The sequence below is a fragment of the Schistocerca nitens genome, chromosome 4 (genome assembly GCF_023898315.1).
Source record: "Schistocerca nitens isolate TAMUIC-IGC-003100 chromosome 4, iqSchNite1.1, whole genome shotgun sequence".
Lineage (NCBI taxonomy): Eukaryota > Metazoa > Arthropoda > Insecta > Orthoptera > Acrididae > Schistocerca > Schistocerca nitens.
The window spans coordinates 987,797,819-987,825,260 of NC_064617.1; the positions used below are offsets into that span (position 1 = coordinate 987,797,819).

Genomic DNA, 27,442 nt, shown 5'->3' on the forward strand with positions numbered 1-27,442 from the left:
AAGTTTTGTTTTACGGCATAACACACCATCTTCAAAGCAAAATTGTTTTTGAGTTGCGAATTTTTTGCATTCTGTATCCTCATCTTGTGCCTTTCTCCAGTCCTCAGTATCTCGGCCTGTTGCTTCCAAAAGTGCTATTTTCCGACTTAGGCAATCTGCATTCGTGTGTTTTTTGCCTGGTTTATGAATAACTTCGAAATCCATTTCGGAAAGACATAGGGCCCAACGGGTGAGACGACTAGATGGATCCTTTAATCCAAGCAACCATTTTAAAGCTGCGTGGTCTGTAATGACCTTGAATTTCCTACCGTACAAGTAGCATTTAAAGTATTTGATACCATAAATAACACTTAACAATTCTTTCTCCAATACATTCATTACTTACTATTGATACATTTGCACCTGTATCCACTAGTATCCTTGCCTCCTTATCCTGTATGGTAGCAGATAACCAGCATTCCGCCTTCACATTCGCCTTAATGGCATGAAATTTTATTGGGAACGCCTGGCGGCGGCTCCGACATTCCCGTTTGAGTTTAACTGATTTCTATTTCCAAAAACTTTCTTAGACCTGCATTCCTTGAATGTGTGACCAATTCTTTGACAATTAGTGCATTGAGGTTGTCTGCAGTTTTTTGCTATATGGCCCTGTCGATCGCACCTAAAACATCGTACTCCTGCTGAAAATACATTTCGCTTCTCCTTGTATCTGGTGGCACTGTCAATTTCTTCAAAAGCTGTCGCCACAGATACAGCTTCTGCTAAATTTTTAGGAAACTCTGCCCTGACACGACGGGACGTTTCAGGAGGTAACCCACGTAAAAATGTATCCAGAGCTCTATTTTCTGCCTCTTGTAAAATAACTTTATTTGCTTCATCACTAGTTGTCAACTGATAGGTGTTAATATTAACTTTTCTAATCCTATCTACAAAACTTTCTAACGACTCGTTTTGCCTCTGAGTGATAATGTTTAACTGTTCCCTATAAAATCTACAGCTGTTCTGTTTTTGAAAACGTTTAAGCAATCCTTTCTTCAATTCCTCAAATGTTGGAGCATTCCGTAATTCTTCATGGTATAAGACGTGTGCTTTAGCCTCTCCTGTCAATCTTAACTTTGTCATTTGTAAGAGCTGTTCATCTGACCATGATCCTAATTTTGCAGCTGCTACTAAATCATCAAAAAAGGCTGTTATGTCTTCGCCAGGTTTACCTGAAAAAGGAGTTACTAAGGCTGCTGCTGAGGAATCTAGGGTGGGAGGGATTGAACTGGTTTGCCTAACCTCACTCAACTGTTTAAATAAAGCATTATTATCACTTTTAAGCTGTTCTATCTGATTAACTAAGCTCTGAATAGCTTCCTCAGTAGAAACCGCTTGTGGTGCTGACTCTGACTTTGTACGATTTCGTGTCATCATTTTACAAACTGTTAGTTACACAATATTACCACACTGAATTCAAAAGATGTTTAAATATTTTCGACAAACTCATAAAATCATGAGAGAAAATACACTTCTAAATAAAGAAAATATTACGACTGCTATGCAAACCTCTATCCTTTCACACATTAAACAATACTAACTGTGGACCTTTAGTGACTGTCATTCACACCTCATATTGAGCCAAGGGTTTTTTCTCTGACACCAATTGTAACAACTGTAACGGCTTCTGACATCAAATGTATCAGTTGTGTTACTAAATGTGACACTTCTGTCACTAAATGTAACTGGGTTTTCTCTTTTGATGCAAGTCAATTGTCAGGATGAGCATTCTAAAGCATTCTGTCAGGGTGAAAATATTAAATAATTTAACTTTTCTCTCTTAACAACATGTGGGCAGGGTGGGTTCTTCCTTGGCTCGGGTATGAGGTCGAATGAAACATCATTTTTACATAAGATAACTTTTATTGAAGATTTGTACAACTGTATCTTACGGGATGTTCTGATTCGGAGAGCGGCAGCTGTGTCGTTTGTGAAGTCTTCTGCTGCGGCAGCGGCGGCGGCGGCGGCGGCGTCTGATTACGCGTAGCGGTGTGTATCTCGTGTCGCTGTCTCGCCCAGCTGACTGCAGACGCGCAGCGCGAGGTGGCCCGTTTAATTATTGCGAGCGAAATCGTGCATCGGATGATACCTTGGGTGTGGCGTCCCAGTGTTTCTCTTCTCTAAGCGGCCGCGTGTGTGTTGTGCGTCGACCAGCGGAGCGGCGCGACGGGGGAAGGCCAGTGTGCCGGACTCGAACCACGGACTCCCGCTTGCCAGTCTTCGGCTGTCAGGTCTTCATCCCAGCTCACAGGTGACTGCTGATGTGAGGCCGTCTCCTTCCCGTCCTCACGAGTCACCCGGGTATGTAAAAACCAGACTTCAAATACCTTTTAACTTCTGTCTTCTGGCGCAGCGGCTGCTGCTTGCTATCCCATTACAGCGGCGGACTTGGTGCGTCTGTGCATGATGCAGTCTCTTCTTGCATGACGGTCTTCAGCACCGAAACTGACTGAAAACTTCTTCGTCTTCTTCGTCTCTTCTCTCCGTCTCCGTCTTCGTCTCCGTCTCCGTCTCCGTCTTCATCTGACTTCATCTCATCTGTCTGGCCCACTGCGTCTCGCGTATTTATTCACTTCAGTTTACTGGAGGTGAACGACTTCACGGTCATTGCCTCGTCTGTCACGTTGAAAAGCTTCTCGAAGAATCTTCTTAACGTCGGTCGTTGGCTCTTGGAATGTAGGTGAGGGCCTTTGATCACATGTGACGACTGAGAAACACGTGAGCCGGTCATTGCCTCTTCTGTCACGTTGAATAGCTTCTCGAAGAATCTTCTTTACGTCGGTCATTGGCTCTTGGGATGTAGGCGAGGGCCTTTGCTCACATACGACAACTGAGAAACACGTGAGCCGGTCGGGCGATGCCCTGACGGCTGTATCGACAGCGCCCGCTTATGTGGAACTCGCTGACTTCATGGTCATTGTCTCTTCTGTTCTGCTGCTCGGCCCGCTGTTTGCGAGTATGTAACTCTCTAAACTAAACCAAGTTTTTCATCTATATTCTAATTTCTAGTTCACTTTGATTTCACTAATTTATTTACTTAAGTACCACTCAACATAACAAAGATAATGGCGTGAAGTTGGTTAATGTGCTCTAACCAGAAACTATCATTTCGTACTGATATTAGCGCAAATTATCAAATTAGAACTAAACAGCCAACACGTTTCCTCTTGGGAAACTTTTTCTTACACTGCACTAGTGGAAAACAGCACGGTGTTGAGGGTTCAGAAAACTTTTCATATCGCCTCGTCAGTTCGTTGGCAGGTTTTCTACTGGGATTAGTTCGTAACAACTAGCTTTTTCGTACAAGTGGTGCTCTGTCGAAGCGATATCTTTTCCTCGAAAATAATTATTTCCTGTGCTGAAGCGCAGGGGAATTTATGGGACTCATTGAATGACCAACAATGTTGTTAGAAGCTTCGCAGCAACGACAGCTGACGTCGGTAGACTTGTCTCGTTTCGAAACTTCAAGCTCTGCGACCGTTCTGTGCCACTGTTGTTGGTGGTGGGACAACATTACATCACCACCATCGTACATTCAACGGAATTCGTTGAAATATCCATTAATGTGGTCGCGCTTACACCAAGCGTCTCTAATTTGGCAGTTGCCCCTTTGGAGCAAACCAGAAGCAAGTTTTCATCGTAACTCTTATTTTTCACTGGATACGAGTTTCAGTAATCGTCTTCACATTCTGTGGAATAAGCGAAGGACAGAAATCAACTGCGTAACGTGAAAGCAAGCGGATACATTTAACAACAAAGTACTTACAATATAAATACAACAATTGCCGTAAAACGGCACAGTATTACGATGATTTCAGAACACGAAGGCTGGGTGCAGACTGGATGCAAAGTAGATTGTAATACCATGGCAAGTGTAAGGAAACCATAACCGTCGCTAGATGAAAGCGTAATGCCCAGAGATATTGTCATGATGGCTTATACGTAAGAAATAAAGCCAAATTTACGAATTATATACTCGAATAGCCAAATAATTTTATGCTTTCGAAAGCAGACTTTTGAAACGGACACGGTAAAGACGGTGCCCAACAGAAAGAAAAAGTAATCTTCTTGGATAGTAATATTGTGACAGTATACAACAGGTATTTTTCAGTTTCAACATTTTGCTGATAGAGGACCAACAACCTTTAGTATTTCATGAAGCGTTTATTATCAAATCCATCATGAAATGAAATGTGTGGCTAGGACGTCCCGTCGAGTAGACCGGTGCAAGTCTTTTTAGCCACAGTTTAGCTACACACGTTTGACGACTGGTTTCGGACCAACTGCTTTATTCTCAAGCATGACCTGAGGCTGCACTGTCAGTGCCTGGTCTTATAACATGATTTACACAGTAATCATAGATGAGTGTCGCAATCGACGTGTGCCTACTTAGCAAGTCAAAATTTCTAACTTGCTAAGTAGGCACCTGTTGATTGTGACACTCGCCTACAATTACATTGTTAAGTATGTATTACCATTGTAACGTTCGTTATTAACATCGAGCAATGTCAGTGCAGCCTTAGTAGGTCAAACCTGAGTATGAACCAGTTTGTTTGAAACTCGTCGCCAAATATATGTAGTGCAGCAGTGGCATCTGTTAGTAAAAGTTTCGTGAAAAATTGGTATGCCGTATGCTACAGAAGAATGCTGAAGATTAGATGGGTAGATCACATAACTAATGAGGAGGTATTGAATAGAATTGAATAGAATTGGAGAGAAGAGGAGCTTGTGGCACAACTTGACTAGAAGAAGGGATCGGTTCGTAGGACATGTTCTGAGACATCGAGGGTTCACCAATTTAGTATTGGGGAGCAGCGTGGAGGGTAAAAATCGTATAGGGAGACCAAGAGATCAATACACTAAGCAGATTCAGAAGGATGTAGGTTGCAGTAGGTACTGGGAGATGAAGAAGCTTGCACAGGATAGAGTAGCATGGAGAGCTGCATCAAACCAGTCTCAGGACTGAAGAGCACAACAACAACAACATACAAGAACTTAATTAAACACATGATATGGCAGTCTGAATAACATTACAGATACAGTAGGGGATTGAGCTCACAATCTGTAAACATTAACAACAATGCAGAAACAAAACAGTAACAAAGATATAGTCCCAAGTAAAAATGTAAGTAAGTAGTATCTGACGTCTGCGTGGCTGAACAGAATCTGTGTATGTCCGTTAATTTATTTATTAAATCTGATCTTATTAGGGCCGTCAGTCACTCTTAGCGTTCATCCTGATGTTAACTTAATTAGCTATGTAATTATTTCAGGCAGAGTTTACCTCATTACATAGGTTGGGGGGGGGGCAAAAAAAACGGTTCCAGAAAAAAAAAAATTATCCATCCGATATTCCGTATCGATTTGAAGTTCGTTGGGATCGTCGAAACCAATCTAAGATTGTGGAACGAACTAACTTTTTTTTAACTGACGCATTTCATTACCAAAATGTGTACGTGAATTTCACAAAGCGTTCTTGGCAGTTTGGTTAGACCTTTTTTATTTATTTTTCACTTTTAGATTATTAGGTAAAAGAAACGTTCTTCTCAGACAATGGATGTTTGTAAAAGACGCGACTGCAGTCCGGATCGACATGTAGCTTACATAGGTAAAGCAAATTCGACAGTACTGTCTTTACTCTTCGCAACAGAAAGATAGAGCGTGTCCGAGATCACTTTACGAAAACAGTCCAAACTCCGCTGGCAACAGACCCAGGGGCTGACGCAACGGTATTTCTGAAGTGGCGGAAACCTCCAGTGCTGCTAACTTGGGCAGCATTCGTCCATCACTGGCCTACTTTATCGCACGTCTGCCTAGCGTTGCCTCTCGGACTTGCGAAAGTCCTGTGGGGAAAGCAATACTGTCTACAGTTTCTTCATTTTACCGTGGAAGTGCCCTGAGCTTCTTACGCTAGCCGTCTAAGATCTCCAACTTACAATTTTGTGTCGGGTCTGCTTGTCTGACAGCGAGAGCAATTCTTTTCCAGTGTCGAAGCAATAGTCACCTGAAAGCAACGTGATAAGATAAACTGCAGCTGTGGTGCATTTTTTTTTTTTACAAGGAAACTTCTATAACTGCTAACCTTTAAACCATGTGGGTTCATTCAGAAGTGACAAGCTTTTTTAAAAATTTTTAGGTCTTTCCGGAACAGAACTGAAAAATTCCTACCATCTCCATGTCGCACGGTTTGTAGTTATAAATGTCATTTGTGTCCCCTAAGGACATGCGAAGTCTCCCATCTTGAAAAATCGATACCAGACAACAGTGATCGCTAGAGATGTGCGCTAATTTCAGACGCTTCTGGGAAACTGCTATCTTATAATTTCGTACGCTTTACATCTCCGAGACTTCACGGACAGTATTAGAGCTATTTCTTCACACAACTGCCCTTGCGTAATCCAAGTTCCCAGGAGTTTTCCTAAACCGCAGACCACCGGTTTCATTTCCTCCGACTCTGCACTTCCGCTGTGCGCAACTTAGCAATGCGAACTCACGAGTCACATTCGTCATCGTCGTATTTCGCCGAAAAGTTGCCATAAAGTACTCTGTTGGCGTCATCTTCCGCGTTTCGTCGTCTCGGTATTTCAGTACGTGAGTCCTCTTTCAGCGGCAATGTTTGGGACGCTGTAATCGCACGAATGCCTCTACACAGAGGCTAAAATGTTGCAGTAGATTCTTTCCTGAGAAGAACTGCGCTTTGCTATTATCGGCAACTTGTTTCATGCAGATTCTAGCGGCAGTTGCTTACCTTAAGAATATTACAATACATGTTCAAGTGTCGCCTACAAATTCATTTCTATAGTGCAATCACCGGTAGTAGCTAGTTGCTTCTGATGTAGACGATCGAGAAAAACCAAATCTAATAACTACATGTACTAAAACGACGGAGAAAAGAATGTTTGCCCGTACTAAAACGTTAAAAATGCTTTCCTTGGATGATGTAAGTTTATATTGTTCATTTTCCACTATTTTGCACATATTTTCCGCTTACGAAATTCATAACCTAACATTAAACAATTTCGTAACAGGAATATGCATTTCACCTCATTCAGGAGAAGAAATAAAACATCTATTAAGACAAATTACACCTGACGACGGACCCACAGGACCCAAAATGCATCGTGTAGTTAATAAAACACGAAAAAGTTCATACTTCCAATGTTTTGAATACAGTCACGTTTTAAGCTGCAAAATATGGATACAATTACATCGAATAATGTTTGGTAACTATCTTTCGTGATTAACTTGTTGTTGTTGTTGTTGTTGTTGTTGTCTTCAGTCCTGAGACTGGTTTGATGCAGCTCTCCATGCTACTCTATCCTGTGCAAGCTGCTTCATCTCCCAGTACCTACTGCAACTTACATCCTTCTGAATCTGCTTAGTGTATTCATCTCTTGGTCTCCCCCTACGATTTTTACCCTCCACGCTGCCCTCCAATACTAAATTGGTGATCCCTTGATGCCTCAGAACATGTCCTACCAACCGATCCCTTCTTCTAGTCAAGTTGTGCCACAAACTCCTCTTCTCCCCAATCCTATTCAGTACCTCCTCATTAGTTATGTGATCTACCCATCTAATCTTCAGCATTCTTCTGTAGCACCACATTTCGTAAGCTTCTATTCTCTTCTTGTCCAAACTATTTACCGTCCATGTTTCACTTCCATACATGGCTACACTCCATACAAATACTTTCAGAAATGACTTCCTAACACTTAAATCTATACTCGATGTTAACAAATTTCTCTTCTTCAGAAACGCTTTCCTTGCCATTGCCAGTCTACATTTTATATCCTCTCTACTTCGACCATCATCAGTTATTTTGCTCCCCAAATAGCAAAACTCCTTTACTACTTTAAGTGTCTCATTTCCTAATCTAATACCCTCAACATCACCCGACTTAATTCGACTACATTCCATTATCCTCGTTTTGCTTTTGTTGATGTTCATCTTATATCCTCCCTTCAAGACACCATCCATTCCGTTCAACTGCTCTTCCAAGTCCTTTGTTGTCTCTGACAGAATTACAATGTCATCGGCAAACCTCAAAGTTTTTTTTCTTCTCCATGGATTTTAATACCTACTCCGAATTTTTCTTTTGTTTCCTTTACTGCTTGCTCAATATACAGATTGAATAACATCGGGGAGAATATACAACCCTGTCTTACTCCCTTCCCAACCACTGCTTCCCTTTCATGTCCCTCGACTCTTATAACTGCCATCTGGTTTCTGTACAAGTTGTAAATAGCCTTTCGCTCCCTGTGTTTTACCCCTGCCACCTTTAGAATTTGAAAGAGAGTATTCCAGTTAACATTGTCAAAAGCTTTCTCTAAGTCTATAAATGCTAGAAACGTAGGTTTGCCTTTCCTTAATCTTTCTTCTAACATAAGTCGTAAGGTCAGTATTGCCTCACGTGTTCCAGTATTTCTACGGAATCCAAACTGATCTTCCCCGAGGTCGGCTTCTACTAGTTTTTCCATTCGTCTGTAAAGAATTCGCGTTAGTATTTTGCAGCCGTGGCTTATTAAACTGATAGTTCGGTAATTTTCACATCTGTCAACACCTGCTTTCTTTGGGATTGGAATTATTATATTCTTCTTGAAGTCTGAGGGTATTTCGCCTGTCTCATACATCTTGCTCACCAGATGGTAGAGTTTTGTCAGGACTGGCTCTCCCAAGGCCGCCAGTAGTTCTGATGGAATGTTGTCTACTCCGGGGGCCTTGTTTCGACTCAGGTCTTTCAGTGCTCTGTCAAACTCTTCACGCAGTATCTTATCTCCCATTTCATCTTCATCTACATCCTCTTCCATTTCCATAATATTGTCCTCAAGTACATCGCCCTTGTATAGACCCTCTATATACTCCTTCCACCTTTCTGCCTTCCCTTCTTTGCTTAGAACTGGGTTGCCATCTGAGCTCTTGATATTCATACAAGTGGTTCTCTTATCTCCAAAGGTCTCTTTAATTTTCCTGTAGGCAGTATCTATCTTACCCCTAGTAAGATAAGCCTCTACATCCTTACATTTGTCCTCTAGCCATCCCTGCTTAGCCATTTTGCACTTCCTGCCGATCTCATTTTTGAGACGTTTGTATTCCTTTTTGCCTGCTTCATTTACTGAATTTTTATATTTTCTCCTTTCATCAATTAAATGCAATATTTCTTCTGTTACCCAAGGATTTCTACTAGCCCTCGTCTTTTTACCTACTTGATCCTCTGCTGCCTTCACTACTTCATCCCTCAAAGCTACCCATTCTTCTTCTACTGTATTTCTTTCCCCCATTCCTGTCAATTGTTCCCTTATGCTCTCCCTGAAACTCTGTACAACCTCTGGTTCTTTCAGTTTATCCATTATTATTCACCAAATCAAGTTCTGTTGGGTCTTCATCGTTAGACGATGTATGCGCTTGTTTTGCCGTAGATCATTCTGGCTAGATAAACTTAGAAGTTCAAAAGCCTTTGCTCTAACCAAAAAACACTGATCAGTGACTTAAGCACGCGGTGACGGTAACGCCAACCATCAGTTTTACACGGGCAGTGGAGGGTAGCGATGCCATTGCAGACAGATAGGTGACGCGTGGGATGCCAATGTATATGAATAGAGCAGTAACGGACTGTTCCATATACGTAGATGACTGTGTCCTAGAGCAGTAACGGACTGTTCCATATAGATGGCTGGCTGTGTCCGTTTCTCGTTGCCTGAATTTCGAGTCACAGCTCTGCGTAGCGACTGCTCAGTATTGTCTACTGGACCTCAGAATTTTCATTCCGTTGATAGTGGAAACTTCCGCCGCAACTGTAATGCGTAAATTACGTTTTCTACCCAACGTATTTGTACCTCCATGACTTTTGTAATGCATACCAGAATATATTTAATCGTAAAATTTATTTTCGGTATTACCCATTACACAAAACGGTCATTTCGACGATGGAGGAACTTACCCAAATAAAATATTTTAACAAGCAGTAAGTGGGCTAGTGTAGTCCAGAGATTAATCTGGGGAATATTCCGAACTATGCGCTTCCAGTCAGGTAAGACAAATGTAGCTATTTAAAATGTCGCATCTGTCAAAGTTTCAACGAATGAACATTAAGTCCATACAAGATGAAGCAGGGCATAGTCTTTGTTGGCATAATGATACCTCACACGAGTGCCAGAGTGCGTACTGGAAGGTACTAGAATGGTTCGTAATGGCCAAAAGTCTTACAAAATGTGCCGTAAAACAACCAGTTCACTAATCTGTATCATGATAACCATCATTACTGTGGTGGTCCGGAATTCTAAGTTTCATTGAAACGCCTTGCAAAAAGTGAATTGTACTCTTTGCATAGGGCACCAGAGAACTCCAGTATTATGCAAACAATACCAAGATCCAATTTATATCTGTGTCCCGTAATGCAGTTTTCTTTCATGAGGAACCTGCTCATATTGAAAGTATTGGTATCTGGAGCACAGTATCCCAATAGCACATTTTTGGTCTAGTGTTCAACAGAACAGCAAGTGGACGAGGACCTGCAAATTTTCCTTTCAGCCCAGTCGTCAACCAACAGAACATTACTTTGCAGCAAGGTTGAGCAGTTTGCAGTAGACATTCAAGTTGTATGGCTGCATATCGAAGGTAGGACGCTTTTCCCGTGACGTTAATGGTGTGTCATATTGGAAATTTGACTACCCCAATGCTCCTTAGTGGGTTGGATGAACCGCTGTATACTAAGTGAGCCGCACCTCTTCTAACAGCTGATGCTTTATCATGAGGGAAATCGCTGTGCTACGTCTACGAATGAAGGCTGTGCAATAAAACAGCAAGTTTTCCGCAATCGGGTGGCCACCGCAGGGCCTCAGTTTATTATTGTTGGACAGACATTGCTGCACAATGTCTTCGTGAGAGTTATTTTCGATTCATTATTTCCTCACCAGAAAAAACGCCCATTTTTCGTAGTGTTAGTAGTAAAAATCGCCAGAATTTATGTCTAGCGAGTCCAGTGGCATTCTGACACGCTCATACACAATTTATAGCTTTCCCTGCATCTTTCATTAGCTACGCTCGAGGGCAGGGCACATTGTTGAATTTAGTTCTTTGTACAAAATCCCAGCATTTTTCAGATTTCTCGTCCCCTATCCTAAGACAGTGATGTGTGCACATCGACCTAGCGGTTATCGATCGCGTCTGGCGTAAAGTTTGCTTATATAGCGCGCGCCTGAGGCGAGGCACAGAAAGAGAAGAGTGAACACGGAGCCTCTAGGAGGCGTGAGTCGTGCATGCACTGTGTTTTGAAGCACGCTGGGCGACACTAAAAGCCGTACAACTGAGGCTGTTGCTACTGGCGGTAGCGATTCTGACGTTCATTGGTTGTTGGGACTCTGAGTAGACAGCCTTGTTTCTGCTCACGACGGTATTGGAAGCAAGGGTTTTTTTTTTTTTTTTGTGAGCAAAATTTCAGCCTACGAACTGTGCTAACAACGTGATTTAATGTATTGCTGCCTCTCGCTGCCTCATTCGAAATTCTCGTCAGCTGCTTCAATCTATGCTATGGCTATTGCCAACCGCCAGTCCTGAACGATTTCCTTAGGAGTGAAATCCCCGTATTTTGATGATTTATCAAGTGTGGTAAAATTTACTTTATTTACTGGACCAATTGGTTGCTTGACGTTTTCCAGGCCACAGTTTAAATTGTCATTATTGTCTGGCCTGTATTCCTGAAGCACGTATGAAGGTGTGTTTGAGGCTTGTTGACTTAACACCATCTGTCTGTGTTTTTCAGACGCTCGTCTTGTTACTTTGTGTTCCCTCCCGTGTGTACAACGACCTCCCTGAGGAGGCGTGTTGATTGTTGGAGAGTAAAAGGGCTCGTACCAAGGGCGGCAGTTGACGTGTAATGAAAGGTAAGCTGTGTAATCCTGCTTTGAGTATACGCCTGCAATTATAACCATTATGTCTTGGTGCATTTGCAGTTGCGTGAGTGGTGGCTTAATTTTAAAACCACGAGTTTGTTTAATGATCCTGTGTTGAACTATTGTAGAAAACTCTAAAGTCGTTCACTTGTCAACTTTAATTTTAGAGGTTTCTATATTTAATTAGAGTAATGTTCTTATGAGAAACTTTGTCTTAAAATTTTATACTGTTTTTTTTTTTTAAAAAAAAATCGTGAGCTTATTGGTAGATGCCAGCTTAGAATAAGGTCTAAGGTTATATTCTGGCCTAGTTATTTAGTTACTTTTCTAGTTGAAGTACCAGGCTTATTGGATTATGATTGCTTTGATAGTGCTTGTTTAAATATTACCATTTGGTAAAATATATTTTAGTCTTATTATTTTAACAGCTTGCCTAAAAGTTTAATGCTAAATGAGCTGATGTTTGTCTACACTGGCTTAAGATCAAGTCTGGTAGCGCAATGATTCTGTATGTATATTTCGCACATTTTTTTAAAAGAAGTACCAAGGAATGAAACTTGCTCAGAGTTATATTGTAATAAAGTCAATCATGTTTGAGAATTGTGGCCTAGTCCTTTCATTAACTGAACCTTTCCTGTGCTAGCGTAAAGTTGTGCTACAGATCGTATGAGGAGTCTTAGATATTGGCCCTTTGTAGAGCTCAAGTCTTTTCGTCCAGTTCTAAGTTAACGAATTGGGACAGGGTGTCAAGTCCCTACTAACCACATCAACATCTTCATTCAGAAATACTTCTCTGGTCATGTAACAGCGGCACACACACATTTTCGGAATGTAGAGTCGGTCATATAGCGATCCAAACCCAGTGGAGTTTACCAGACGGCTATTTTTTTTAATATGCCGAGAAGAATTATCTTAGAAATTTAACAGTGTGAAATATGAGTAAAAGATACTTACGTGCAGCGGTTTCAGTTCGAGCGGGATCTCTCTAAAATCTGTAAAGAGAGAAAATTTAATAAGTGATCAATTTCTCAGTTCATGCTAAAACATATGTAGCATGGAGAATTCAATGGCGTAGGTTAAAGTAATTCACGTAACTTACATGTTTACACTACAAATAGTAAAATCGTGGCAGAAATTTCGTTCAGGCTACCAAGGAGTTTTAACCCAAATGTTCAGTAATAACACCCCATTTCGTAACAAATCATTTCGCACATACTACCTGCAGTTTAGACATGCTGCTCAACAATTCTGTTTACCCTCTCCGGTAATACCAGTCTCTTCTAGCGGGGATTGTCGACCTGTGTCTTTCGCCGTGTCTGTATTACGCTTGTCCTCATTTTTATTATATTTCTGTGGCACCTTTCTCTTTCTCAAAGTTCACATTTAACTTTGATACAACAGTATGTTCCGATTCTTCGCTAGACAGGTCAAACTGAGGTGATAACCACTGTATGTTTCACAATTTTATCTATTCTTAGACGCACATACTCATTTTATCATACGAAAACTGTATCACGTACCAAACGCGTGATAAGAGGCAACAGGAACCACTTATTTCAAGGACAGTACCAACGGCACCTTTATGCAGTGAACAACAAATACAGGACGAAGTCTAGTCTTAAATCGCAGTCGGAAGGTATGCTGTAATAAGTTCTATTCACCCTGAACGTCATTACATCATAAAAATCAACTTCAATAGGGCTGACTTTACTGATTAAGCAGTTTCCACAATGAAAGGTTTTCATTAGCTCCTCTTATTTATGCACAACGTAGGCTATTCCTTTGTTCACCTATCGTAAAACGTAAATATTTCCCCTGTTGGTTATGGACACCCTCACGAGATAACACTCACAGGAAACCAAAGCACTCTTGCAGCCTACACAGCGCGTCACGAAAACAAAACGCAAGCAGTGTAAGATTAGGAAGCCGTAAAGGCACGAAGTCCGCTACAACACGAGTAATCGCAGTGAGAACAGGTCAACATCAGATGACAGGCGACTTGGCTGCGCTAGGTGAGTCACGTAACGCAACCCTCCCGTCAGCGTCCTGACATTCTCCAGAATCTCAACACCACCTACACGAGTATACCTACCTAAAGCACTTTGGAGTTCAGACCAACCTTCGGGGTGGGGACAATTTTACTTCTGATTAGGGGAAACCCGAAATGTCTCAGTACCAATTCTCAGTGTCTTGAGGTACGAGTGTACTCAGTTGCCAAATGTTACACAGGCTTAATTTCATTTGCTTCCTCAGCAGTTCCTTTATTTGGCCCGGCCGTCATACACAACGCTCTCTGTAGTACATTTCCAGTTTCAGTTGTTGCCGCTAACGCCCATCGCAGCACAAAATCCGAAACTGGCGAGTAACAGGAAGTTATGGATAAACTAGTTTGGAGTCCTGTTATCTATTTCCAGGAAATTTTACAGAGTCTCTACACCGAAATGTCATTTTTTGAAGCGGTTTAAAAATAGTAACTGTTTCAGATCTGACGTCTGTTGTGTGCAGAAGGACCTAAAGTTGCAGCTTAAGTTGTCAACGTTTGGGGCGTATTCATTGTTGTCCGTCCAAGCGAAAATGGCGTCATTTCAGAAGGCACAAACCCGCGCTTTGGTGCGCAGTGTTTAAATCCATTGTTATGGTGCAAAGACAGTTTCGTTGTGTTTACATGAACGTAGCACCAGACGCCATGAGGATAAAAGCACGGCATAGGCAGTTCCTGGACACTTGGCAGCATTCTGAAGAGTCACGCAGGAGTCAGCGTGTGCCTTAAGATTAGCCCCAGGACGCCTAAGGAAGGGGGGGGGGGGTGTGGTTCGTTGCACCCACAATTTTATTATGTCCCCTGCTTTTACTCAAGCAACTTTCATACTACATATTCCATTTGAGTTATTGTTTGTTGGCTATTTTATGAAACGTTAGTGTCAATATATTTTATAGAAAATTCCTGCTTTGAAAGAAAAATAAACTTATTATGGGTCCAACAACCCCCCCCCCCCTCCCTTAAGCTTCCATGCTATAGAAAATGTCCTTTAGTAGGATTTCGTATTTCTCATCTCTGCAACAATGCAAGTTAGTTGCTTGTTGGTTGGTATTCTTGATATTCACAACAATCGGTTTACTTTCACAGGAAGTGATTGTTGATGTCAGTCAGCTGTTATTTATCTTGTAAACTTGCAGTGAGTTAGTGCAGTTCCCTACTGTTCACACCCAGACTTAAAAATGACTAAAAGAATACGTGACTCGTCTTTAGAAAGAGGTCCGAATGAAATTTTAGATGAAGATTCTGACTTGGGGAGTGAAAGTGAGTATGAGGATGGTGTTGTGGAGTATGATTCAGATCGGGAAAGAGATGTGGATGATGGAGAAGACGAAGACAGCGCAGCTTCAGGCAGTGACCATCAGGATGTCATTGTGGCCAAGTCTGGAAGAATTCCTCGGAGGTGTGTTGCTAATATAGTAATAGGGCAGGCAGGAGTAACTCCAGCTGCTGTTTGCCATTCACCTGGAAAGCTTTGAAGTTACTTCTTACGCGTGACTCGTGGATTTTATAGTAACACATTCAGATGAAAAGGCAGTTAGGCGAAATGTTACTTTGAGTAATGAGAAAGAATTATATGCCTTTATAGGAATCCTGATATTTATGGGGGCAAATAAGGACAATTCTGTCAGTGTACACGATCTTTGGTCAGACCTAATGGGTCGGCCAGTTTACAAGGTTATTATGGCAAGGAAAGGTCGGTGCCATACTTGTGTAAGAAAAGCTAAAACAAAAAAGCAGAAGTACAACAATCTGAGTAAACCAAAACAGTATTGTGGAAAATGTCATAAACGTGTGTAACACACATCCAGAAAAAATTGTGAAGTGTGTCTCTTTCCTTGAAGTTGAGGACTCAGAGTAGTCTATTGTATATGAACACATCTGTATTTTGTATTGTAATATGTCAATTTTTTATTCACTCAATCCAATATTTATAACAATTAACATTTATAAACCGATGCCTTAGTTAAAATACTTAAACCATTTTGAAAGTTGTGATTTTTCGTCAGTAAACTTATTTAATACCTGTGGGCTCGCCGAACCCTCCCCTTACGCATCCAAGTTAGAAAAAAAGGCTTGGGCGTCCTAGGGTTAAGTGAGAATGTCTGCCTAGCATGGCAACCAAGTCCTGGCAAACCAATTCGTCAGGATTCACGGAACTTCAGATGTCAGTGAAACTATTCACATGATCCTTAAAAATGCGTTGCGTATTCATAAAAGGTGCAGATCCACAGGCCGCAAAGCCCGATGACAAGGACGGCGGCCCTACGCAGTAACAGCAAGACCGGTTCGAGAGCATTTTTCCATACAAACGACATATTTGACGCAACACCTCCCCTCCTCCCTCCTCAACGTTTTCCTTCCCTTGTACATTACTTGCCGTTACTTCGGCTCTTGATAAGCCCTTGAAAATGCATCTAAATCCATTGAGCGTGGAAATGGATTGTTTTCGCTACTAATTACGATACACTTGGCTTAAAAATTTTGCACTAAGGGCGCCTCCATCGGGGTTTCAGCTTGGTGCCCCTAAGCGACCGCTTAAACCCAGCCCTTAGTATCACGAAAAGGTGCGTGATAGTCCGAAAGTGAATTTGTGGTGTGGCCTCACATGCAAGAAAACTGCGTCACCCTTTGCTGAGGAGACAGTCACAGGAATGACGTAGCTAGAGATGATGTACTTTGTTTTCCACCTCACAGACCGTTGGATGCTCTGACAATTCTGAATTTAACATTTCCAGGAGACTGGATTGGACGTGATAGACCCACGAACTGGCTTTCTCCTGACATCACACCAGTGGATTTACACGATGGTCAGGGTCTTCGCCACGGCAGTGCGGGAACTAGGATGGTGGCAGTCATCAGCACCATCCCTCCCAGACACGTTCCATACGACCCGGATGGATACTGAACGCAGACATTCGTGTCACCATAGCGGCTCTCGCGAAACAGCTTTTTGGTACATAATCTTTTTTTTTCAAAACTTGACATAAAACATTTTTAAGAAGGAAATAAAATTTAATTATGCGTCGGGAGCAAACTGAAAATAAGGGCATTTCGATGTAATTGCCATGTATATTGTAGTCTAAAAAATTTAGCGTGTACAGCGACGGAACGTATTCATTCTCGCAAAACAGTATATTTGCGTTGTTAAGGCCTAACGCTCAGAGCTTCCAAAACCGGCGCACCACCTACAGCTTTGTACAGATACGGATGTGGCGGAATAATACAATGGGGCGACAAAAGTCATGCGATAGCGATATGTACAAGTATGCCGAACACAAAGCATAAACAGGCAGTGCATTGTTATAGCTGTCATTTGTTCTCAGAGGATTCATGTGAAAAGCTTTCCAATGTGATGATGGCCGCACGATGACAATTAACAGACTTTGCGGAATCGTAGAAACAGTGGGTAACAGAAGACACACTTCAGTTGATCGATGAGAGGAGGAAGAACAAATGTTCTGGGAAACTCAGGAATACAGAAATACAAGTCGCTGAGGAATAAAATAAATAGGAAGTACAGGGAAGCTAAGACTAAATGGCTGCATGAAAATTGTGAAGAAATCGAAAAAGAAATTATAGTCGGGAGGACTGACTCGGCATATAGGAAAGTCAAAACAACGTTCCGTGTAATTAAAAGCAGATATGATAACATTAACAGTGCAACGGGAATTCCATTGATAAATGCAGAGGAGAGAGAGCGAATAGGTGGAAAGACTACATTGAAGGTCTCTGAGGGGGAAGATTTGAGAGATATGATAGAGAAGAGATAGGGGATCCAATATTGGAATCAGAATTTAAGAGAGCTTTGGAGAACTTGAGATCAAATCAGGCAGAAGGAATAGATAACATTCCATCAGAATTTCTAAAACCATAGGGGGGAAGTGGCAACAAAACGACTATTCACGTTGGTCTGTAGAATCTGAGTCTGGTGACGTAACATCTGACTTTCGGAAAAATATCATCCACGCAATTATGAAAGCTGACAAGTGCAATGGTTATTGCACAGTGAGCGTAACAGCTCATGCATCCAAGTCGCTGACAAGAATAATACACAGAAGAATGGAAAAGAAAACTGAGGATGTGCTAGACGACGATCAATTTGGCTTTAGAAAACGTAAAGGCACCAGAGATACAATTCTGACGTTGCGGTTGATAATGGAAGAGACTGAAGAAAAATCGAGACAGTGTTAGGATTTGTCGACCTGGAAAAAAGGTTTCTACGATTTAAAATGGTGCAGTATGTTCCAAATTCTGAGAAAAATAGTGGTAAGCTACAGGAAGAGACGGGTAATATGCAATATTTACAAGACCCTAGAGGATCTAAGTGTGGAGGACCTAGAACGAAGCGCTCGGATTCAAAACGGTGTAACACAGGGATGTAGCCTTGGCCGGCCGTAGTAGCCGAGCGGTTCTGGGCGCTACAGCCTGGAACCGCGCGACCGCTACGGTCGCAGGTTCGAATCCTGCTTCGGGCATGGATGTGTGTGATGTCCTTAGGTTAGTTAGGTTTAAGTAGTTCTAAGTTCTAGGGGACTGATGACCTCAGAAGTTAAGTCCCATAGTGCTCAGAGCAATTTGAACCATTTGATATAGCCTTTCGACCCTACTGTTCAATCGGTAATTCGGTAAGAGCACTGCTGTAAATAAAAGAAAGGTTTAGGAGTAGAATTCGAGGTGAAAGGATATCAATGATACGATTCGCTGATGACATTGCTATCCTGAACGAAAGTGAAGAAGAGTTACATGATCTGCTGAATGGAATGAAGTCTAATGAGTACAGAGTGTAGACGGAGTAAATCGAAGAAAGACGCAGGTAATGAGAAGTAGTAGAAATGAGAACAGCGAGAAACTTAACATCAGGACTGATGGGCACGAAGTAGATTAACGAATTCTGCTACCTAGGCAGAAAAATAAGCAGTGACTGACGGAGCAGGGAGGACATCAAAAGGAGACTAGCACCGGCAAAAAGGGCTTTCCTGGCCAAGAGAAATCCACGAGCATGAAACATAGGCCTTAATTTGAGGAACAAATTTTGAAAATGTACGTCTGGAGTACAGTATTGTATAGTAGTGAAACATGGACTCTGGGAACATCAGAACAGAAGAGAATCGAAGCATTTGAGATTAGTGCTACAAACGAATGTAGAAAATTAGGTTGACTGATAAGGTAAGGAATGAGGTGGTTTTGCCTAGGATCTACTAGAGATGGGCAAACTGAAACACGTAACTGTTTCGAAACTAATGAAACAGTACGATGTAATGTTTCGATACACTGTTTCGAAACAGTGAAACAGTTTGTGTTTTGTAATCTAATAAATCTACACATTTTATCATCTTGAATGTCTACTGTATAAGTATGTCCACATAAACATAAATGAGGTGCGAGAGCGCTAATCATATCGCAGAAAGTATGAAACTATCACTTAGGAGTCTTGGCAGTTTCGTATTTCCTTCAGCAAGTGCGCTGCTTTCGTGTCGTGTGACTTTCATACTTTTCAATTGGCTGAGGACAGCCATACCTGAAGACAGAGAACCACCACGAACGGAACTGGGGGTGGGAGCAAACTGCAGAAACAACGGATATGCTACTGGGATTCCCACATTCCGTTAGTATGGCTAATATACCCATCCTACTAATTTCCATGCACACAAAGTGAATCACTGTGGATAATAGACACAGTGACTATAGACTCACAAATAACACCAAATAATTCGAATAAATAACAAAATATAACAGAAAATTTTTTTTGTGTTTCAAGGTGTTTCGAACCGTTACTATAAATTTACGATGCTTTCCGTTCACCATTACACTATCAGTGATATGTCAAACAGTTTGCTTGCAATTATACCTACATCAAATTTATGTGACTAATAACTGTCACTCTACGCCTTTTTTTATTTAAAATGTTGTAGTCTTACTTGCGTTTCTTAATAGGATTTCTGTACATGAACAGAGAAGCGTATGTTATAAAAAAAGTGTAATGTAACTGAATGATTTTCACATATTTATTATTTTGAATGTGAATAGTATGCGTTGTTTTATTGTTTGGTTAGTGTTTATAAAGCAGATGTTACGCCATTTCGGAATAGGACAGTCAGCTAGAAACGAAGCTTTATTTTCGGATATCTTAAGCTTCATGCTATTGCTTGTGAAAAGATTTCGACACTCTTGGAAGTGTTTCATGAAGTGGCATGTTGTGTTTCAGTACCTGTGCCGAGCCCGAATCTCGTCCGACACAGAGCGGAATGAAGCATCACTGTTTCGATACAATTAGTCCGTTCCAGGCACAGGTGGACTGAAACAGTCTTATTTTGAAACAACGATACAGTTTCTGTGTCTGGCTCGAGATCCGAGACAGGGGCGGAATGAAACACCACTGTTCCGAAACAGTGAACCATAGCCGTTCCGAAACACTGAAACAGTTCCAGGTATCGATACACTGTATCGAAACATAGAAACAGTGGCCAAGTCTAGGATCTACATTTATACTCCGCAAGCCACCCAGCGGTGTGTGGCGGAGGGCACTTTACGTGCCACTGTCATTACCTCCCTTTCCTGTTCCAGTCGCGTATGGTTCGCGGGAAGAACGACTGCCGGAAAGCTTCCGTGCGCGCTCGAATCTCTCTAATTTTACATTCGCGATCTCCTCGGGAGGTATAAGTAGGGGGAAGCAATATATTCGATACCTCATCCAGAAACGCACCCTCTCGAAACGTGGACAGGAGCGGAGAGGAATATGTGGGAAACACTGATAAGGAGGAAGGCCAGAATGAGAGAACATCTGTTAAGACACGAGGGAATGACTTCCATGGTACTAGAGGAAGCTGTAGAGGGCAAAAACTGTAGAGGAAGAGAGAGATTGGAATACACCCTGCAAGTAATTGAGAACGTAGGTTGCAAGTGCTACGCTGAGATGACGAGGCTGCCACAAGAGAGAAATTCGTGGCGGTCAGTCAGAAGACTGATGAGAAAAAAATCAGTTGTTAGACTGATAGGAGATGCCATTTCGGAAATTGTTAGGGGATCAGTATTGAGAAGTCAACAGTGTTAAGAGTGTGCCGAGAGTACCAAATTACAGGCATTACATTCCGCCACGGATAACGTAGTGGCAGACGGCCTTCACTTAAAAACAGAGAGCAGCGGCGTTTGCGTGTCATTGCCAAGAGGCAAGTGCAACAGCGTGAAATAACCGCGGAAACGAATGCGGGACGTATCACGAACGCATCCGCTAGCGCAGTGCGGCGAAATTTGGCGTCGGCGGGCTACGTGCAGCAGACGGCCGACGTCAATGCTTTAGCTAACAGAGTGACACCGCCTACTGCACACCTCATGTGCTCGTGACCGTACAGGCTGGACCCTGGACGACTGGAAACTGTGGCCTGGTCATACGAGTTGATAAGAGCTGGTGGTAGGGTTAGAGTACGGCGCAGAACTCACGAAGCCATAGACCCACGTTGTCCACAAGGCACTGTGCAAGCTCAGTAATGGCGTGGGCTCTCTTTTCATGGAATGGACCGTGTCATCTGGTCCAAGTGAACCCATCATTTACTTCAAATGGTTACGGTTGGCTGCTTGGGATGATTCGCAGCCTTTCGTGTACTTCATGTTGCCAAACAATGATGGATTTTTTATAGACAGCAATGCGCCATGTCATCGGGTCAATTGTTCGCGATTGGTTTGGAGAACATTCTAGAGAGTTCGAACTAATAATTTGCACACCCAGATCGCCCGATTTGGGGCATATTCGAGAGATCAGCGTGTGCGCGAAATCCTGCACCGGCAACGCTTTCGCGAGTATGAACGGCTCAATATTTCTGCAGGCGACTACCAGCGACTTGTGGAGTCCATGCCATATAGAGTTCGCTGCAGTACGCCGGGCAAAAAGGGTCCGACACGACATTGGGAGGTATCCAATGACTCGTCACCTCAGTGTATCCACTTTTTCGTTTAAAGTCGGACAGTGTCGTCTCAAATGATATGCATCAAAATGTGTTACTAGCACTCGGTGAACGAAATTGCGCGAATCACCGACACATGAATATATTGAGTGCGGGCATGCTGAGAATGTTTGCGAGGCCCAGGTTGAGCGGCAGCCTGTTGCCGCCCTTAATGTACTGCCTACGAGCGCTTCACGCGCACCTATCGATTTGCATTACGGCAACCTGATATTACTTGCAATCTGTGGAGCGTGCTCTAGCCGTCGTTCGCTACAAAACCGGTGGTTTTATCAACATTTCTGATAGGTATACTTAGAAGTACACAACGCAGTCGTCACAGTAAGACTTGTGCCACATTGACATGATTTAACATTATGGTGAATGAACACGTATTTGGTAAATGAACCATGTGACTAACATTTAACGATGTGCAACATGTGACAACTTATGATTTCATTTGACTTCCAACTACCAAATGTTCTGAGACTTTCACGAAATTCAATTCAGTAATTACGACACAATGTTGCAATCTGTGGAGAGTGTGAGGAACATGGCAGATTATATGGTTTTTAAAATGTTACTGTGATCTATGTCCAAGATCTTATTCTATGAAATGTAAATTACGAAGTTGGTTCGTTCAATACTGGGTGGAAATAAACAGAGCGTTCCGAGTGATTCAGTGTGGGCCACATACATCGCAGGGTGCTGAAACAACATAGGTACCACAATAGACGACATAATCGGCCTGAGAGATTCAGCAACTGTTTACATAATTAAGATAACTCTTTTACGAGGGTATTTTTTATAAGTACATAGACCTGTTTATTTCAAAATGGTTTCCATCAGTTTACAGCTTGAACATTTAGCTATTTTTCGGACATAATCATTTCTGTCGATGCATTTTTGTAGCCGCTGTGGCAGTTTTTGTATGCCCATGTCATATCAATTCGACGCCATGCTGTTCACAAAGTTATGAACCTCTTCTTCCACCTCGTCGTCGGAGCTGAATCGCTTCCCGGCCAAATGTTCTTTTAACTTAGGGAACAGGTGATAGTCACTGGGCGCCAAGTCAGGACTACAGGGTGGGTGGGTGATTATGTTCCACTGAAACTGTTACAGGAGAGCAACGGTTTGCCGAGCGATGTGTGGGCGAGCGTTGTCATGGAGAATGTCTACGCCTTTGGTCAACATTCCTCTTCTCCGGTTCTGAATTGCCCGTTTGAGTTTTTTCAGAGTCTCACAGTACCTGTTCGGGTTAATTGTGTTCCCAATGAGCATAAAGTCGACCAACAATACTCCTTTCTGATCCCAAAAAAACGGCTGTCATGACTTTACAGGCAGACAGTGTGAATTGCCGCGACTTTGGCGAAGAAGGATGCGTGATTGTTGCTTGTTTCAGGTGTAAAGTGGTATGCCAGGTTTCATCATCCGTGACATTTGAGTCCAGAAAGTTGTCCTGTTCGGTTGCAAGGCAGTGAAGAAATGCGCGGGAAGCATCAACTCGTTGCCGCATGCGGTCCTCAGTCAGAATGCGCGGCACCCACCTTGCGCACACCTTCCGGTAGTTCAGTGCTTCCGTTACAATTCTGTGAGCGGTGCTTCGGGAAACCTCACGAACCAACGTGTAGAGACCATCCAGGGTGATCCGACGACCTTCACACATGCTTTGCGCAACCTTCAACACTGTCCCCTCAGAAATTGACGGTCTACCGCTCCTTTGTTCGTCGTGAATTTCGGTCCGATCAGTTGCAAACACTCTACACCACTTACGAACATTCTTGACATCCATGCACGACTCACCATACTCTTTCAATTGGCGATGGATTTCAACCGGCGCAGTGCCCTTTGCGTTCAAAAAACGAGTAACTGCGCGAACTCGCACTTGGCGGTAACATCCGACGGGAGCTCCATTCTCAACGGCTGCCAAGCCAAGACTGGGCGCCTCAGCGCGGCGTGCGCATGTTTACACAGAACGCGTGAAGCACTCTTCATAACAGTGTGACCAACTGCCACACAAACAGAGTTCTGTACTTATAAAAAAATAGGAGACCTTACTTTTGGGATTACGCTCGTATTGTTCCGTTTCATTTACACGATTTTAATTAGATTACATGTTTCAATCAGTTTTTTTTGTCATCAGTCTGATGACCCTTACTTTTGGGATTACGCTCGTATTGTTCCGTTTCATTTACACGATTTTAATTAGATTACATGTTTCAATCACTTTTTTTTTTTTGGTCATCAGTCTGACTGGTTTGATGCGGCCCGCCACGAATTCCTTTCCTGTGCTAACCTCTTCATCTCAGAGTAGCACCTGCAACCTACGTCCTCAATTATTTGCTTCACGTATTCCAATCTCTGTCTTCCTCTACAGTTTTTGCCCTCTACAGCTCCCTCTAGTACCATGCAAGTCATTCCCTCATGTCTTAGCAGATGTCCTATCATCCTGTCCCTTCTCCTCATCAGTGTTTTCCACATATTCCTTTCCTCTCCGATTCTGCGTGGATCCTCCTCATTCCTTACCTTATCAGTCCACCTAACTTTCAACATTCGTCTATAGCACCACATCTCAAATGCGTCGATTCTCTTCTGTTCCGGTTTTCCCACAGTCCATGTTTCACTACCATACAATGCTGTACTCCAGACGTACGTCCTCAGAAATTTCTTCCTCAGATTAAGGCCGGTATTAGATATTAGCAGACTTCTCTTGGCCAGAAATGTCTTTTTTGCCATAGCGAGTCTGCTTTTGATGTCCTCCTTGCTCCGTCCGTCATTGGTTATTTTACTGCCTAGGTAGCAGAATTCCTTCTTTGTACCTATGTTTTCCTTCCCAACTTCTGTGATGGCTTTCAATCAGTACAAGTCATCATCGAGTCTACGTAGTTGAGTCAGCAACCAGTCTTGCGTACTCAGAACGCCATAGCAGATTTCTCTGATACGTGGTTCTCTATAGACAAGATCGGTTGCTGACGCTACTTGGATCTGAAGATCTGATGATCATCCAAACATGTAATCTACAGTAATTAAAAACGTACAACTGTGACCGAACAATAAATGAGATCAATCTTAATGATAGCAATGTACAATAATCGGCGCGTTGGCGGAGAATGCTCAACAAAAATATTTCCGCTTTCTGCAGCTAGGTGAAAATATTGCCCTGTAAGCAGTCGTAATGTGGTGTGAGAGCAGGGAAAGGTAAGGAACGATCAGACACACAATGGTGGTTCTGACACGTTTATAAGGATGTGGTCAAGTTACAAGTCTCCCGACTCAGCAACGTGCTACAACCTTAACGAGGCGAGAGCTGCTCGCAGCATATCCAGTGTAATCAGAGCCATACGTCGTCGTAAGCTATCGTTCAGATCAGTAAGAGTCTGGATACACGACTGATAGACACCATCTTTCGGATAGTCTCACAACCGGAAGTAAGTTGGTTGCTTCGTTGATTTGGGGGAGGGGACGAAACAGCGACGTCATCGGTCACATCGGATTAGGGAAGAAGGGGGAAGGAAGTAATCCGTGCCCTTTCAAAGGAACCATCCCGGCATTTGCCTGGAGCGATTTAGTGAAATCGCGGAAAACTTAAACCACGATGGTCGGACGCGGGTTTGAATCGTCGTCCTCACGAATGTGAGTCCAGTGGGCGCTGACCTTTGCGTCACCTCGCTCGGTACAACCGGAACTCTCTCGTGGATTTAAGTGAGGGGATCTGCAGCGGCACACATCTTGAAACTGCTTAGAGATGATGCAAGCGACATGAGGTGGTGTCCCATGTTGCACGAAACTAGTGGTGTGAATACAGTAGCATTCTTACGAAGCTCGAATCACCTGCTGCACAAGGAGGTCCTTATAACTTGCAGGTGTCACTGTACACCTATCACAGTAAATTCGGCCTCGCCCGTCCAAAGAATGTTCCCCAGGCTTACGTCATTTCCATGCGTGCCGAAAAACGAAGGGCAAAGTCACGGCATTGTACGCTATCTTGGGCCTTCATTTGGTGCACATTCTGAATCTTGTAGGGATACCAGAGTAAAGTGAACCCAAAATCTGTTGAACCGTTGAGCAGGGAAGAGACTTCCCGTGACAGCTCGAGTTCTGGCTGCAGAATCTGAGGCCCGGTCAGGTAAAGCTACAGCAACTCCGTGCACAACCGCCATGGGAATGGGCCGCTTCCCCCTCCCTGGTGCACCAACCGACTCGTCTGTTTCTTAAAATTTCTCTATCAGATTCTTTAGCCATTTATTGAAATGGGGCCTCTTCGCAGCCGTTTTTGTCGGCGATATTCTCGCAATGCTGCGCTACTATTACAGCCCGTTCTCATGAAACAGCATTACCAGCAGGGCACGGTCTTTCTTTTCCGGTAACCCTTTACACTAACGGCCACTTCACGAAAGAAGTCGACACGCGTCACCAAGTGAAACAGAGATACTGATATTAAAAAAGGAAACATTTCACATTCTGACTGCTTACAGCGCCGTATTTTCACCTGGTGACTGCAAGGTGGAACTACATACCAATGAACATAAGTGCGACTTTTCAGCGTACTCCACCAATCGATGAACATACCTGAGAGATTTCAGCGTCCTGTGATGGATACAGGTGGCACAGCAGTAGTGTCAACACATTCAGTTTAACTATACCACTCGGTATTGAAAAACAAGAATTTTCTAGCAAGATGCCTTGAATGTACGTGAGGTACAAAAATGTTATGACACTTAAATGCAAAGACAAATGAGTTTAAATTTGGTATGACTCACATTGAAATACGTCCGGTTCTTAACTCACAACAAAGCTTCAGTCAAGTGCGGACTTGAGCAGACAAAAATTCATGCTAGAGCACTATCATAGTAGTGGTGTTTTACAAAACACCTAATGCGGATAAGGGACTTGCGGATGTTGATAGCATCTCTTATCCGCACAGAATTCTACATATGACATTTTGTATATTGAAAACACGGACAGCTTTTACGAAGTCTCGTTAACATCTCTAAAATTCAAGAATGAAATCTTCACTCTGTAGCGGAGTCTGCGTTGATACGAAGCTTCCGCGAAAGCCAAAGGTCTCGAGTTCGATCCTCGGTCCGGTATACAGTTTCAATCTGCCAGGAAGTTTCATATCACCGCACACTACGCTGCAGAGTGAAAATTTCATTCTGGAGGCATCCCCCAGGCTGTTGCAAAGCCATGTCTCTGCAATATGCTTTCTTCCAGGAGCGCTAGTTCTGCAAGTTTCACAGGAGAGCTTCTGTGAAGTTTGGAAGATAGGAGACGAGGTACATAGCTCAGATGGTAGAGCACTTGCCCGCGAAAGGCAAAGTTCCCGAGTTCGAGTCTCGGTCCAGCACACAGTTTTGATCTGCCAGGAATTTCAGTCTCTAAAACTGATAGTTCGAGAGGATCACTGCTTTACTGAAGATATTACTCTGGGAAGACTGTGCATGACGCGTTTCCCCATTGCAACTCATACGTATAGAAGAAGACAGGCAGTTTCGGCCTGACACGCCATTCTTTAACGCAGCTAGCCCAAGACCGCAAGA

General features: G+C 42.8%; 1 protein-coding gene across 2 annotated transcripts in view; it reads right to left on the reverse strand.

Moving 5' to 3' along the window:
* LOC126253702 (CD151 antigen-like) overlaps window positions 1-27,442 on the reverse strand; it is a 247,146-nt gene that overhangs the window by 192,219 nt on the left and 27,485 nt on the right. For both annotated transcript variants that reach the window (XR_007546017.1, XM_049955229.1), the window contains exon 2: window positions 12,882-12,919. The gene's annotated coding sequence lies outside the window, so the exon portion shown is untranslated. The remainder of the gene's footprint in view (window positions 1-12,881; window positions 12,920-27,442) is intronic.